Here is a 13,094-nt window from a genome sequence, read left to right as displayed (position 1 = left end):
TCACACTTAAATATTCTGTTTAGAAATTCAACATTAGATTTGCATTTTAATTGATGTTCAATTATATTATAGACATAGATTGTTTCAATAATATATAATTTTATAAATTCCATTTGTACATACAAATTTAATTTTTCATTGAGTTTTACAAATAACATTCATAATTTTTAATATTTTAATATTTTTTTTTAATTATTGAAAAAGCTTTCTATTTAAATTTATATTGCGGCCAAAGAGTCTGATGTCTGAGTGTACTGCAATCGCTTTCCAAGCACAACAAATATATTCTCGTGAGTGCTATACGTACGCACATTAGTACTGCCATTATACCGCGAGAGGGCTCCGCGGTGAACTGTTTTGTGGCGTACAGCGACAACTTCAATACTACCAACTTCAGCGCTACCAACTTCATTTCACCAACTAATTTCATTCATCTCATTTATTGATTTAATTTGTTACATAGCAACATGAAAAACATTTACAAATCTTTATAACATTTATTCATTCGTTTACTGACCATTTTATTGTACGCATCGTTCAAACTTATCTTATTAAACTTTATCAAACGTTACGAAGTCTAGTTATTTATTGAATCCGCGCCACAACTGGTGACCCCGACGTGATCAGCCGATGTGATACAAGATTGTGAAAATATTTTGTGTACCCGCACGGGTGAATTTAAACCACCGACTCGGATTTTCATATCAAAAAAAATCTACGATGCCTACGAAGACAAATCTCCGATTGCTACTTCAGGAACTTCAGCGTCAATTCCATCAGAAGAATTCCAGCAATACGTAACAAATAATTTGGAATCTCTTCGTTATACCGGTAGTGAGCCTCATCAACAAAGTCAAACGAGATCCATTCAAATGAATTTCGTCTTTTGAAATTATCGAATTTTTGGCATAAGAATCCTAAATTGTGGTTTGTTCGATTAGAGAGTGAATTTACAATCTTTCGAATTCGCTCAGACGATATTAAATATAGCTCAGTTGTTCGGCATCTTGATGAGCAAGCGTAATTAGCAATTGCGGAGATAATCGAAAATCCACCTGAAAAAGATAAATATCTTCATATTAAAAACATTTTAATTAACCGATTCACGGATTCTGAAGAAAAACGTCTTCGACAATTATTAGCCGGAATAGAATTAAATGAAAAAAACCATCAGAATTTTTAGGAGAAATTAAACAATTAGCGGGAGGAGCTATTTCGGAAAACATTTTGCATTCAATTTGGTTACAAAGATTACCTTTCCAAGTTCAAGCTACTTTAGCTGTTGTTGAAGATTGTCCTTTAATTAATCTCGCTGAACTAGCCGATAAAATTATGGATCGCGAAACTAGCTTGCAAGTAGCATCAATAGCTTCCCCAGTTAAGGAAAATACTTCAAATTTGACAGATCTCGAATGTAGAATTACTGCACTTGAAATTAAACGCTCACGTAGTAGATCTAAATTTAGATACAAAAAAAAAGAAGATTTAGATCATTGTCAAGAAATAAAATAGAAAAAGAAAACCAAAAAATGTGTTTTTATCAAAAAATTTGGTACTAAAGCATTATCATACCTTGTGACATGTCTAGATCTCTAATTGATAATCAGGAAAACTAACTCTACCATTGAGTTGTGAGGCGGCTGACAACAGTTCACCTACCAATCGTTTCATTATTTTTGACAAGTCCTCAAGACTTAATTTTTTAATCGATACAGGAGCTGACATTTCTTTGATTCCTAAAAAATTAATATCAAACTCTCAAGCTTCTTCTTTTAAACTTTATGCATCAATGGTACCAAGATTAACACTTATGGTTTCAAAACATTAACTTTAAATCTTGGATTAAGAAGAGTTTTAAGATGGAAGTTTTGCATTGCGGATATTCAAAGATCTATTTTAGGAGCAGACTTTTTAAGTCATTATGGAATTTTAGTCAACATAAAAAATAAACAACTTCTTGATAGTGTTACCGGTCTTTCTTTTAAAGAAAAACTATCTAGAGTTTATCATTTAACAGTTTGCACTATATTTCCTGACTCACCTTTTTATAAGATTCTCGCTGATTTCCCTGAATTAACTCGTTTTGCTCCTATTTTTACAACCAAATTCACCATGTAGAACATCATATTATTACTAAAGGTCCTCCGATTGCTTCGACACATCGTAGACTGTCTCCAGAAAAATTGAAATTTGCAAGGGATGAATTCAGCCTTATGATAGAACAAGGAATTTGTCGACCGTCAAGCAGTACATGGGCAACTCCACTTCATATTGTTCCCAAAAATGGACAGAATTCATGGAGACTTTATGGAAATTATCGAGCTTTGAACGCAGCCACTATTCCTGATCGATATCCACTTCCTCATAACATACAAGATTTCACTATTGGTTTACATGGTAAAAACATATTTTTAAAAATTGATTTGGTTACAGCCTATTATCAAGTATTTGTTGCTAAAGAAGACCCAAAATAGCTGTTACTACACCTTTTGGCCTCTTTGAATTCCTTGTAATGCCTTTTGGTTTGCGTAATGCTGCTCAAACTTTTCAACATCTCATGAATATTATACTATCAGGACTTAATTTTTGTTTTTGCTATCTTGATGACATATTAATTGCTTCTGTGGACGAGAAAGAGCATTCTAGACATCTTCACACTGTTTTTAATCGTCTCAAACAATTTGGCGTGACTATCAATTTGTCCAAATGCCTCTTTGGCAAACATAAAATTCCTTTCCTTGGTTATTTAATTTCTAAGCAAGGAATTAAGCCAACATCTGAAAAGGTTAAAGCTATAGTAGATTATAAAAAACCAAAAACTATACATGAGTTACGAAGATTCATAGGAATTATTAATTTCTATTGTCGATGTTTAAAAAACGCTGCACCACATCAAGCAGTTTTAACAAAATATTTAAAAGATAGTATGAAAAGAGATAGAAGATTTATTACCTGGTCTCCTGAAGCGGATGAAGCCTTTAAGAATTGTAAGGAAGAACTTTTACGGGTTTCCACTTTAGCACATCCTGCTTCGAATGTACCTCTCATCCTTACTTGTGACGCATCAGATTTTGCAGTAGGTGCATCTTTAGAACAAATAATTGATGGGATTAACAAACCAATTGCATTTTTCTCAAAAAAGTTAAGCGACACTCAACTTAATTACAGTACTTACGATTGAGAACTTCTTGGTATTTATCTAGCCATTAAACATTTTAGATATATGCTTGTGTTACGTCCAGACCCTTTAAAGTCAGAGTCAGCGGAAGGACGTAACCTATTTAACTCCGCTAGACAAACGCTAGACAACGTGTCTCGGAGACGAACGAATTGACCTGGGCCTGAGACAGGTCAACGACCGAAAGGGTTGCTTTTACTCTGTCAGTAGGCCGTTCGTTCGATGGTCCCCTTTTCGGTAAAGGAACTAAATCCTTATTACCCAGGACGGGATCTTGCGCGATCTTGGGATATGAGATAGGGAACGGATTAAACAAGAAAAAGAAAATTATTTATACACCAAATTTTCACATTTATTTTATAATAAAAAGAAAAGTAAGAACAAAAAGAACAAATTATATGGATTATCTAGATTAACATTGTTACTTAGTTTATTACTTAGTATATATTGCTTATTAATTATTTCTTATTTATGTGTTTTTGTGCGTATGTGTGTGTGTGTTCTATGAGATTTCCTCTATAATGCATGTAGAAGGGGGAAATTGCTTCCAAAGGACCTTGATAGGGACGGCGACGGGATATCTACACCCCGGGACGAACCACGGAATTACGCTGTCGGGTAGGCCCTCCGTTAATGCGGTCCGCAACTCTTTGAGGTCCACCGGGCTGGCCCCTATGCGGACGATTCCGTCTGGAAGTGGGTCGTAGATCGGAGGAAACTGGCCCAATATCCAGAGGCGGAACTGGTCCTCGGACAACCTTTGTCGGTTGGGTAGCGGTTCCGGTTCGGATCGAGATGTGTCCTCGGTCTCTGAGAATACTTCCTCTGGGTTGAATCGGGAAGCCGGGGAGAGAGGTGATTCGCCTTCGTTGTTGGTATCCCGTAGTTCCTCGAGAGGGTCTTCTTGGTAAAGGGGGCGATGAGGGGCAGAATAGGGGAAGTCGCTTAAAATGATAATAGAGGGGGTGGGCGACTCTGATCTTAAACAGGTAGGGGGAGGTGGAGGAGAAGTAGCAGGGATTGGGGAGTGAGGAGTGTCAACTGTAGATATGTTAATGTTAACGTTAATGTCGTTTGTAGTGTTAACTTGACGTGGTTCCGCCTGAGCCCGAGCCAATTTCTTCCTAAGCCGTCTATTCCAACAGTTACGCGCGCGTTTCACCGACGCACGGGAGAATCACTTTCGGTTTACTCCTTCTACTGAGGGAGGATATAATAATAATAATAAAAAAAAAACGGTTTGGCGATATAAAGAAATCCGAAATAATTCTTGGGATTTGTTTAAAGAAATGTAAATAATTTTAGTCTTGCATAGTATTATTCATTATTTTAATTATTAGATTTTTGAATAAATACTCGATCTTATATTTTTTCTAATAGATTTTTATTCGATATTAATGTTAATTTATATTAATTTAATATATATGTATTTGGATTTTATATAAATAATTACGTGAGTTAGAACTCACTAGGAGATTAATTTAAATTGGGGATCGCACTTGGGGAATGCGAACGAATGCTTGATAATTGATAGAAAGGGGGGAGAGAAAAAGAGAGAGAGACTGAGAGAGAGAGAGAGAGAGAGAGAGAGAGAGACAGAGAGAGAGTAAGAGAGTCACGGGTAGCTCCGCAAAATGCGAACGACCCTTGGTGACTGATAAAGAGAGAGTGAGAGTTTCGGAAGTGTGGGAAGTAGAAGAGAAATGTAATAATGATATTTTAATTTTAATAATTATTCTAAATTGTTAATAATCGTAATATTTCGAAAATATTCAGTAAAAATTTAGTTAGATGTTTAAACCCATGAATTACTTTGGACTAATTAGTTGAAGAATTTAAGCACTTACTACTTATCGAGTGCGATGATATTTGGTTTGTAAAATGTGATCGATCTTGTAGACCTTGGGCTCGAGCTCGTCGGATGGAGGTTGATTCTCTCAGCACTGTAAAGTTCTTAGTTGGTTCGCAAAGTCTTTATAACACAAGATGCACTATAATAAAATTTTGACTCGGAATACACTATGGGCTGCAATCGAGAGACGGGTCACTATAAAGTTCTTGGGTCCTTAGGATAATTCTGCGGCGCAAAGTCTTTACACAAGCACACGATGCACTTCGACAAAATTCCGACCAAGTATATCTCGGAGTATACTATGATGCAGTCAAGAGACTGGTAAACTTTCATGAAGAGAAAAAACGTTAGAGAGTGTGTCGCGTGGTCTTGTCCGACATTTATTAAGCCCTTTTGCTTCTCCTCTCCATTGGTTTGTTAATCTATTTTAACGAATAGTTGTTTCTAATCACGCCCTCCGATTTTTCCTAGGGCGTTGCTCTAAGTTTTTAAATCATAGGTATTGGTGGAAACCTTTGCTGAGTTTTGACCAATGGAGAGTAGTTGCTATCGAGTAAGGGTGAGGCTTTTGTTTTACGGATTGAGTCATGCCCAGTTCGCTATAATCATCTAAGTTGACATTTTACTTGAAATTTATGATAAACATATAACATAAGAGGGTGGTCTGGCAATCGAGCGCGCGGCGTCAAGTGTCGCGAGTCTCAACTCCGGATCATCAGTGGATCATTGTTTTTGTGCTCTGTTTATTTTTTAGTTTAAAATTCTTAGGTCTGATATCCTAACTCGAGCTCGAGTATCTCGCTGTCTGTTTGTCATGGTTTAAAATTTCTAGTGCTTGACTGTCTGTTATTTTTTGTTTGAAAATTTCGAGCCTTCAGAGTGAGTTGTAACGTTTAAATTTATGGATCTGTTTTTATACTTGACTTTCGACAGCGAGATTACACAGTCTCGCTTTCCAGACTTCGCCTGTTTATTCTTTCTGTCAGACGTAGACTATTTCTTAGAACGTAAATTTATGTCACTAACGAATCTTATGTCACTAACGAATTTTCGATGAAAGAAAACAATCATGCAGTCTCCTGGACGCAATAATTTATATATTAGTATACACAAAAAAAAAAATATTCGTGAAGTCTACCGGACGTAACACTTGAAAGACGCCAAATCCTCATTCGGACAGATCATAAACCTTTAATTTATACTTTTCAACAGAAATTAGATAAAGCATCTCCCAGATAAATTCGTCATCTTGATTTCATTGCTCAATTTTCAACTAATTTCGAGCATATTTCTGGCATACAAAATGTAGTTGCAGATTCCCTTTCAAGAATCGAATCCGTTTCGATGCCAATGATAGTTTCTCTGGAAGAATTAGCCGAGTTTCAAAAAGAAGATGAAGAATTAAAAACACTTCTTACTAATCCATCTCTCAAGCTACAGAAACTTATACTTTCTGGTTCTACTACACCCATTTTCTGTGACTGTTCTGTCAACATTCGTCCTTATGTACCTCAACAACTTCGTAGAAGAATATTTGATGTTGTTCATGATTTATCTCATCCAAGTAGTCGTTTTACCTGTAAATTAATACAACAGAAATTTATTTGGCCAACCATGAAGAAGGATATCAAAGAATGGGCAAGATTTTGTTTACCTTGTCAATGTATTAAAATTCAGAAACACACTAAAAATCTTCCATAGAAAATTGCTGTTCCAAATCAACGTTTTCAACATATTCATCTTGATTTGATTGGGCCTCTTCTTATTTGTCAAAATTTTCATTATTGTTTAACCATGATTGACAGATTTTCCAGATGGTCCAATGCAATTCCTTTGACAGAAATCTCTGCGGAAATTGTTTCCTCAGCTTTCTATGCACATTGGGTTACGAGATATGGTGCCTCCCAAACAATTACAACCGATCAAGGTCCTCAGTTTGAAGCTGCATTATTTAAAGCTCTTACCAACCTTATAGGTTGCGAGCGAATAAGAACTTCAGCTTATCATCCAGCTTCCAATGGCATTCTGGAAAGATGGCATCGAACTTTAAAAAGTGCTATCATGTGTCACGCAAAGGAAAATCTGATTGAAATTTTACTAACCGTTCTACTTGGACTTCGCACTTGCTTCAAAGAAGATTTAAATGCATCTCCAGCGGAAATGCTTTATGGATCAACACTAAGAATTCCTGGAGAATTTTTCATCGAAGAAGATCTTCCTTCTGAGCCTGATATTTTTATTGAACAACATAGAATTCATATGAGAGAAATTAAATCGAGACCAACTGCACATCATCATAAGAAAACTCCTTTCTTTCATAAAAATTTATATGATTGTACTCACGTTTGGGTTAGAAATGATACTGTTAGAAAATCTCTTCAACCTCTTTATTCTGGTCCTTTTCGTGTTGTTGAAAGAATTAATAATTATCTTTTCACGATTGATATTTCAGATAAAACTGTAAATATCACTACCGAACGTCTTAAACCAGCCTTCCTTCCAAAAGAAATAGACACCGGCACTGTGGCGTTTACGGCACCTTCTATTCCTTCTGATTCATCTACTTCAACTTCTTCGGGTAAACAACTTAAAACTTATTCTGGCCCTAAGAAGAAAGTTAAATTCGCAACGTAGAACGTCGCTGGGAGGGGAGTGCTGTAGCGTACAGCGACAACTTCAGTACTACCAACTTCAGCGCTACCAAGTTCATTTCATTCATTCACCAACTAATTTCATTCATATCATTTATTGATTTAATTTGTTACATAGTAACATGAAAAACATTTACAAAACTTTATAACATTTATTCATTTGTTTGCTGACCATCTTATTGTACTCATCGTTCGAACATTAAACTTTATCAAACGTTACGAAGTCTAGTTATTTATTGAATCCGCGCTACAGTTTTTCCGTAGTTAAAAAGCAATTATGGGAAGCATACAAGCAGAACAAACGATTGCAATAATATCTTTTCTATGGAAGATACGTGAATTTGAACTACAAGATTTTATAGAATTTTGATGTGATTGAAATTATATATGATTGTGTGTGTGTGTGTGTGTGTATATGTATCGTTAGTTGTTAATGATATCTCAAAACTATGTGTTTCACGGATTTGTTTTTAGAGATTATTTTTGATGAACATTTATTTTTTGTAGATTATTCTTGTTGGAAATAAACTTTATATTGTAATTATTATAAATGCTAAGAATTATATTTGATAAAAATTTATATTTCTATACTAGGGCGTTTGTTGAACAACGACACATATATCAAGAATTTATTTAATTTACGTAAAAAAATTTTGCCTTTTTTTAATACACGGTTTACTTTCTGACATTGATAATGTATTATGAGTAATCTAAAAATACTTTCGGCAATCAAAATAAAAAAGAAAACAAACATCTAAATGATATATTAGACAATTGTAAAAATGTCTTAACATGTTAAAATGTTTCGCCGTCCTCATTAAATTATATAAACAATATTAAAATTCTTAATTTATTTATTGTAACAGTTTTAATTAGTTCTTAATTATTGAATGATTTTACTTTAACTGGAATATTAAAACTAAGATAATCTTTGGAAAAAAAAATTATTTTCTACAAATTATATATTTTCAGCATATACTATTTATATGAATTTCTAACAGATAGCATATGCTATTTATATAAACTTCGAATAAATTTAAGCGATTCATTTACCATAAATAAGATTTGTAAACTTCAGAAAAAAGGAAAGAAATAACAAGATGGAAAATGGTTAGTAAAATTTAATTTATATAATTTTACATTCTGGCTATTTAATGGAGATTGATATTATCTACGATGTACTTGATTTAAAGATATAAACATTGGTTTGACAAACTTTTAATATGCAAGGCTGTGCGATAAAGAAGTTGATTTTAAAATCGGTATGTAAAATTAGATAATAAGTATACCGAAATAACTGACATCATAATCGATACAAATTGATTAAAGTAATCATTATATCGAAATAGTTGATTGCAAAATTAATAACATTATTCGATGTCACCTCATGATATTCGGAGAAATCAATATTGAAGTCGGTGCATATATTCGGTTTTGTGTTTTAACTGGGATTAATGGGATCTGACATAGGGACAGAGCTTAATTCAATTCAACGCGGCTACAAGACAGATAGTTTGGTCGGTTTTTGGTTAGGGATATGTAGTGTCATATTTTTTTTAAGTGTCAGCATGAAACTTTTTTTCCCATTTATAAGATTTGATTCATACCTGTAATTTATTTATTTTTGCTATATTTCCAAATTTGTTGACAACATCAATGAAACATTTGTTCGATTTTGGAAATAAGTAAAACCATAAATCTAAATCTTTAAGTGATATGCTAACAATAAAACTGAACATCGAACATTTTTTTAAATTTATTTTTCTTACAAGATAAAAATCTATCAACTTTCGTCATTATTAACTTTTTTTAAAAATATTATACAACTGATTACATGATTCTATTATGATGTGCGAAATAATTTGCTGTGCTATATTTCGATCTTCTGTCACCAGATATTATCGTGTTATATGTCAGATCTCAATACCGATGTTCAATTCTTAATAGAGTTCAAATAGTTCGCAATCAAGTAATTCGTCTCATAAAAATATATCCTGTATATATGTGTGTATTTCTTAGAAGAATTATAAAAATAATCTAGTCTTAGTCAGCATTTTTTTGTCTTTAAATAAATGTCTTATTAAATTAATATCTTATATATTTAAAAATGTTTACAAAAATGAAATGAAAGCAAGACTTAAATAATATTTTTTTAATAAGATTAATATTTCCATCGCATTTAATTTTATTAATTTAATTTAATTTTATTTAAATTAAATTAAATTTTATTAATTTAAATTAATTTTATTTTATAACGTACGACGACGTATATGTTATTGCTCGACAGAAATCGACGGAAAATTAAATAAAAAAACTGATCTTAATTTCAGTAGATATTGAAAATAATTTTCAAAGAATAATAGAAGTAAGGAAGCAATATTTATACAAGACATCAGAAAAAGAAAAGAGTAGACCACGAATGATGCAAATACGTCAAGATTCTATGTATAAAGAAAAATAAGTCGGGAATCTACAAAGAATAATACAAATTCATCATAATAGGACGTATGAAAAATCAGAAAGAAAAAAAAATTTACAAAGAATAAAAAGGAATCGAAAATATTTGTCATACAGAGAATCGGAAAATGAGAAAAATGTAAAAAGAATGAAAGTTATAAGAAAAGATATAAATTATTGGGCAAATGAACAAATCAAAAACAAAGATAGGATTAGTAATCTGCGCATGTCTTGTGAAAATTTCAAACACACCCCAAATTAAAAAAAATTTGATATGGAATATAAAAGATTGGCAAGACTCGACAGTTTTTTTTAAATATCGTGAAAATTATAGCAATTCTGTTAATAATAAGATAAATAATGACATCAAAAATATTGAATATTATCATAATGTATTAATAATGAATTTTTTAGAATAGAGAAAATTGGACCAGATATAGTATGTGTCTGTTGTGAAAATTTGTTCTTCTTAAAATCGGTAGAAAGTTTCAGTATTGCTAAAATACAAAATAAATTTAGTCATACAATGATTGCTGTTAATGATTTTATTAAGGAAATTGTTAATAACTCATCGGAATACATCTGCAAGACGTAATAAATATATTACATCAGACAACGTCCCAAAAACAGCATCAAATGCAGATTTAAGATTTCCAAATGAATCAAAAATTGTAACGAACTTGACTGCACTTGAAGAACGAATAATGTCACCATATATTCCGTTCATGCAAATAAGAACATTGCAACCATACGCTATTAACCCTCAATTATCATTAAAAGGAAGTATTGATAATATTCCAGTTGAAATAATTAAGATAGTGAATGTTTTATCTAGAAGTTTTAATAAAATGTCGACTATTCAAATTAAAAAGAAACATATGGAGCATAAATCTGATTACATGTACGAAATTATAAAACCAGTAAAAATTTATGATGCTTTGGAGCATTTACAACATACACCTTTGTATATAAAAAATAATATACAAATTGACGACGATTTTTTTAAAAAACATTACAGAATCTTTACTACAGAATTGGAATTTATTGTCCACACTAATTATAAATGTGATAGCTGCATTAATATAAAAAATCCATCTGGTACAAAAATACACGTTTGTTATGAGAGAAACTATTCTACTGACTGATTCTAAAACCATTAGAAGAAAATGAAAAAATTAAAAATAATAAAACTAATAAAAAAATAAAAAATAAAAGATTTAATGCGAGCATTTTTTGAAAAAAAATATACTTATATCTTTCGAAGACATGTTGGAACAATTAGAAATGACGGAAAGTGATTATATTTAAACAATTAGAAGCATTTTAACAAGACCTAAGATATTTTTAGAAAAGGAAAAGGAACCAAGTTGTAATTGCGTACAATGAAACTATATTGACGCAAACATGAATATATAATTTATTTTAGATCCATATAGTTGCGCTTCATACATGATTAATTAAGTCACAAAAGTCAATGCAGGATTATTAAGAGAAGCAGCTAAAGATTTGGAAAATGGGAATCTGAATATTGGACAGAAATTTAGAAAAATAGCTAAAGTTTTCATAAATAGTAATACTGTGTCTGCGCAGGAAGCAATTTACTATGTTCTTGGTTTAAAACTTTCATTGTACAGTAGAGCTGTTGTTTATATTAATATTGTACCGCAAAAAACCACCGCAAAAAGATCGTGTCCGTATGTTAAAAAATAAAAAACATTTAAGACAAAATAAGTGACGACAGATATATATTACAAAAATATAATTTATATCAACAGATATATCAAAGATATATCAAAAATATATCAACAGATATATATTACAAAAATATAATTGAAAAATCGGAGAATCGGAAATATCAAAAACTCTCTAATGTTTGTCTTGCTGATTTCGCAGCGAATTTAGAAGAGAAAAGGTCTACATATAGAAGTGATATCGATAATGAATATGATGAAGCTTGTCTCTTCTGTCATGAAGAAAATTTAAATAATTGTTATTAATTGTTAAAAAAAAATATATTTACGAAATAACGTTTTTTTACAATCAAATACACGTATTATATAAAAATATTAACATTATTTCTTACTACTATATTAGTAGATAGAAAAAGAAAAGTTTTATGCAATAAAAGTGTTGCAGTTAGTTACATTTAATAAAGCGTTCATACTTCACCTAATATATTTTAAATGATGCTTTCAGTGAAAATAGTTTGAAAATTATGCAGCACATTAGTGAAATACACATTATATAAGTAATTTGTTAAAAATAGATTAAATATAATTTATTTATCATCCAAGGAGAAATCGGAGATCGGACATCTATTAGATGTCGAAGCCATTTAGCCTAAAGCAATGTCTAGAAATATTTGAATTAGATGGCATGTAATTTTTGTGTCATTGTGTTTTGTTAGACACAATTAAAACCAATATTTACACAATAGCAGTGCATTTATGAAACATTTTTTTGAGCTGAAAGTCATCTCTTGACTTCTAATAGACATCTAAAAAGTCTCTAAGTAAACTTTAATACAACATGTATAGCATCATAATAAAAACAGGAATCCTGTTGTTGGAAAAATAATTTTAAAATGTATGTTTGACAAAATACACTGATATTCATTTCATATTGTCAAGAGCAAATTTTTATCAATATTATATGTATATAAGATATCTAGAGATTGACGATGTCTGTGGCTATATTTGAAGAGAGAAAGAGATAGCATATTGTATTTCCGTATTTCCTATTTTACCACTTGAAGCTGCTAAGCGTACAGTTATGTATAATAATTGTTGGTCAATATTATATTTTTAAAACTGCTAATGATTGATTGTCGCGGGTTTGTAGTTCATTCGCTTATCGCTATGTGACGTGTTATTAATTCTATATACTTGTATTCAAATTTTTGTCATGAATGTATAAAGATTGTTAAAGGCGACTAATAATACTATAACAATTAGTG

At 31.6% G+C, this 13,094-nt stretch overlaps 1 long non-coding RNA gene across 1 annotated transcript; it reads right to left on the bottom strand.

Moving 5' to 3' along the window:
* Nucleotides 1-524: 524 nt before the first annotated feature.
* Nucleotides 525-2,403, bottom strand: LOC126852307 (uncharacterized). Its single transcript, XR_007687810.1, has 4 exons — nucleotides 2,042-2,403; nucleotides 1,573-1,736; nucleotides 1,256-1,456; nucleotides 525-1,055 (listed from the first exon to the last, which is right to left on the bottom strand). It is a non-coding gene; the product is annotated as an uncharacterized LOC126852307 (long non-coding RNA).
* Between the last annotated feature and the right edge of the window lie 10,691 nt (nucleotides 2,404-13,094).

Source organism: Cataglyphis hispanica, chromosome 10 (assembly GCF_021464435.1).
Source record: "Cataglyphis hispanica isolate Lineage 1 chromosome 10, ULB_Chis1_1.0, whole genome shotgun sequence".
NCBI lineage: Eukaryota > Metazoa > Arthropoda > Insecta > Hymenoptera > Formicidae > Cataglyphis > Cataglyphis hispanica.
The sequence above is the reverse complement of the archived record's forward strand: the minus strand, read 5'-3'. Positions and strand labels throughout refer to the sequence as shown.